This window comes from Papilio xuthus, unplaced genomic scaffold (genome assembly GCF_000836235.2).
Source record: "Papilio xuthus unplaced genomic scaffold, Pxut_1.1 DF827777.1, whole genome shotgun sequence".
NCBI lineage: Eukaryota > Metazoa > Arthropoda > Insecta > Lepidoptera > Papilionidae > Papilio > Papilio xuthus.
The window spans coordinates 1207743-1212197 of NW_013530872.1; positions in this window are offsets into that span (position 1 = coordinate 1207743).

Consider the following 4455-nt stretch of genomic DNA (forward strand, 5'->3'; position numbering starts at 1 on the left):
TTATAAACCTAGCTTTACTTATCCTGCGCTTTCCTATTCCTTTTTTTTATTGTTCCAAACTTAACTTACCCTATGTAGTTTTCTTCCTTTTTTTTCAACTTAAGTTACGACCCCAAAAAAACTTCCAAACCAGTGTAAGAATATTCCCTATCGTTTAATACATATGTAATGGAAATTTCGCTTGATTCGGTTTTGTGAAGCATTACCTGTTATTTTATTAAGAACTTCTATACAATTTCAAAGCGAACTTTCATTTCATTGACTTTTACTAAGTAATTACGAATATAAAAACATTTAGCACCATTTTAACGTAAATATGGAATAAGATTTATTTACGTACATAAAATATCAAGTGTAGTCATTGATACTTTATTTGATATGTAGTGAGATAGAATAATAGTCAAAACAACAAAAAATACAAAATATAGTACTATTGTATTAAAAAAACACAATGTACCAACCACATGGTTCTTGGAAATCTTCTCAGAAGAAAACATCAGCTTTATAATACACAAATACAAGTTATAATACACTTCATCCCACAATTCACACTGAAACTACAATATTCTTATCAAATAAATTAGGTTAGATTTAAAATATAATAATATTATAAAAAAAATTCTTATAAAGACATAAAGGCTTAAATTCGTTTTTAAAATTACTCCAACTGCGGTCATTAGTTACCCATTCACTGAGCCACGTTTTAGCATCTCCTTGTAAACAATTGCCAATGCGAGAAAGACATTCGTGATCACTCCAATTATTAGAAGACCTAGCACGGTCTACTTCTTCCCACCATGTCTCTATGTCATTAACACTCGGATCAAAATTAGAAAAATAATAAGACTGTTTAGATCTCACCGGTATATTTATGGATCGTATCGCATCGATGATGCGATCGGCGGCGCTGGCCTGGACTGACGTAGCGCTCGCGGGACGCTCCGGTGAGGACGGAGTCGTTGAAGCCTGAAGCGCGCCCTTGAAGCGAGCTCGCAGTCACAGGTTCGCCCAACTGCGACGGCGGCGGCATCGACACGGCAGGCTCAACGGCAGGAACGGGCTCGGCGCTGATGGTTGCCACAAGCACCGCGGACTTCCACGGACCTGCTCGGTTGTCCGGGTGGGCGGAGAGGTGAACTCCGACGTGGCGCGTCCCCGGGTGGTGGATAGGGGAACGCCCCGGCATTCGTGTCGGGGTAGGAGGTAAGCCCCGCGAACCAAACACCAGGGTCTGGCGGTGCGCGCAGGACTAGTCGACGAGGTGTCGATAGGTCTAGCGCGCTAGCCGGACCCGGGCCTGGCAGTGCGCCCAGGACTAGTCTATGGTGTCCCGACAGGTCTAGCGCGCTAGCCGGGCCCCAACCGGTGGAGGCGCCGGAGGTGGACGATTGTCCACCACCGTGCTGCCTATGGTGGTGGGGCCGCGGGGGATGCGGGAAGGGTACTGGTTTATCCTCCACGGACCTGCTCGGTTGTCCGAGTGGGCGGAGAGGTGAACTCCGACGTGGCGCGTCCCCGGGTGGTGGATAGGGGAATGCCCCGACATTGCGTCGGGGTAGGGCGAAAGCCCCGCGAACCAAACACCAGGACCTGGCGGTGCGCGCAGGACTAGTCGATGGGATGTCGATAGGTCTAGCGCGCTAGCCGGGCCCGGGCCTGGCGGTGCGCGCAGGACTAGTCGATGGTGTTCCGACAGGTCTAGCGCGCTAGCCGGGCCCCAACCGGTGGAGGGCGCCGGAGGTGGACGATTGTCTGCCTCCGTGCTGCCTATGGTGGTGGGGCCGCGGGGGATGCGGGAAGGGTACTGGTTTATCCTGCCCTCCTTGCATCCCTCGTGGCCGGAGGGGGTGGTGGGGCCCCGAGGGATGTGGGAGGGTACTGGTTTATCCTGCCCACCCGCAGCTCACGTGGTCTGACGTTAGGGGCCGATTGCGGACGGTCGCCGGCTGGGTCGCGGAGGAGTGCTCACGCGTATCCGTAACCCGGCCATATGGCGAGGAGGAGGGCTACAGGGGTTTTAGTGGGTATGGCCGAACGACTGTAGGCGAGTCCCACACTCCCTGCGCCATTGCACACTGGCCCGGCGCAGGGGTGCGGAAGTGCATTTCCCCTCGTGAAAAAAAAAGGGTAGTTTAGGCTAGGTTGCGGGCCCACTTGTGGGCTCGCAATATTGAGGGAGGCGAGCCCGAACTGAGTACCGTCAGGGAAAGGTAAGGGTGAGCCTCATAGGGCGGAGGGCGCAAGCCCGATGCCGGGGCGGCGCGACCAGCTGGAACTCGACCTCTTGGTCGTGGGTCGCGGCCGTCCTATTAGGTTAGTCTAGGTTAGTTAATTTAAGCTAGGTTAGTTTAGATTAGGCTGCGGGCCCACTTGTGGGCTCGCAAATTGAGGGCGACGTCTCGCCTATAGAGGGAAGCGAGCCCGAGCTGAGTACCGACAGGGAAAGGTGAGGGTGAGCCCCATAGGGCGGAGGGCGCAAGCCCGATGCCGGGGCGGCGCGACCATTGGACCTCTGGGTCGTGGGTCGCGGCCGTCGGATTAGGTTAGGATAGTTTAGCTAGGTTAGTGTAGGTTAACTAGGTTAGAATCGCTCGCCCCAGAAGAGGATAAAGCGGACGACCATAGAGCTGTGGGCCAATAGCCTAGCGGGCGCCCAATACGGCGCCCGCACCATAGAGGCTATACGCCCACAGCTCTCGGACTGGTGCGGGAGGCGCCACGGCGCGGTGAATTATAGAACATCACAAATGTTGACAGGCCACGGCTGCTTCGGGCGATACCTGCACCGAATACGGAGAGAGGAGTCGATGTCGTGCCACGAGTGCGGCGCTGATAGGACACCGCGCAACACACCCTTCAGGTGTGTTTAGCGTGGTCCGAAGAGCGCCGCACTCTGGTGGCGGCAATTGGTGATGACCTCTCACTCCCAGGCGTAATTCGCGCCATGCTGGGCAGTGAGGGGTCATGGGAGGCAGTTTCCTCCCTCTGCGAAATAGTAATTTCGCAGAAGGAGGAAAGGGAGCGAGAGCGCGAGGACAATCCCCTCGCACCCCCGCTCAGACGCAGGAGAGTGGGAAGACGGAGGCGACAATTTGCCGCCGCCCTTCCCCACACTAACCATGCGTGAGGAGGAGGCCCCTTCAGGGCGATAACGCAGGGGGGCCCACGGAAGTAAGCCAAAGCGTTCCCGTGGCGCCCGCCATAATGCGTCAGAGGGCAGTCAGGTTTTAGTGGGTATTCTGGTCACCTTCTGTGGCCGGCGAGTCCCACACTCCCTACGCCATTGCACCGCCCGGCGTAGGCGTGCGTAAATGCATTTCCTGACTATAAAAAAAAAAAAAAGATTAACTAGGTTAGGATGCGGGCTCACTTGTGGGCTCGCAGACGTGAGGGCCGTGAAATTGAGCCATTCTAAAATTTACACAAAAAGCTAACAAATACAACTTCTATTTGTTATTTTAAAGCGGAGAAGAAAACAATTGGAACGTACTCACCAAAGTTGACATTATAAAACTTGATCACACCGTCACATCACGTCTTACTTACGTATATTATACGAAACACCGAAAACAAAGTGCTAATTTGTCCTTTTAAACAAGGGTAGTTACAATTTCCAAAAATATATTTCTGATCGTATGACTAGCCAATAAAAGAAATAACAATGAAAACACATCGTATCAGGATGTACAAACAAGGACGTGGGAGTTTCACTATCCCACTTCTGATCTTAAGGATCAGAAGCAGGGAAAATTAAAAAACAATCTCTTATACACTACTACAGTACTTTTTGAATTAATAAGAAAACTAACAGAATTGAATAAATGTAATTAACACTAAAATGATTTAAAAATACAACATTAATTGAATCAACTATCAGAGTTAAAATAATTAATTATTTTGGCTAGTCAAACGGGCAGAGCTTCCGCTGGCTTCAGTGTTCGGTGGCGAGTGTGTCCCGAAAATGAGGGTGCGGTCTCTTATATTGGCATCACTCCGCCATGTCGGAGGAAGCCATTGTGATTATATTTAAAGTAGGAAGTTATAAAGTAGTCATTGTCAACTGAATTACTGTTTAACGCATAGTGTGCAAACTTTAATGTTTATTGATGTTTTGATGTTGTAAAAACTTCAAATAACTTTTAATTTGATCTTACTTTTTAAGTTTCGTTTTTCCTAGATTAGATAACATTATTATCGTAATTTAAGTAACGACCAATCAGAGCAAGCCAGGTGGGCTTGGGAGGGGTCGAGGCACCATCTTTATATAAGGCGTTTTGACAGTTGTTACGAATATAGTAGTGAAGTGGAGACAGATCGAGTTTGGTCATCGTCCACGGACCTGCTCGGTTGTCCGAGTGGGCGGAGAGGTGAACTCCGACGTGGCGCGTCCCCGGGTGGTGGATAGGGGAATGCCCCGGCAATATGCCGGGGTAGGGCGAAAGCCCCGCGAACCAA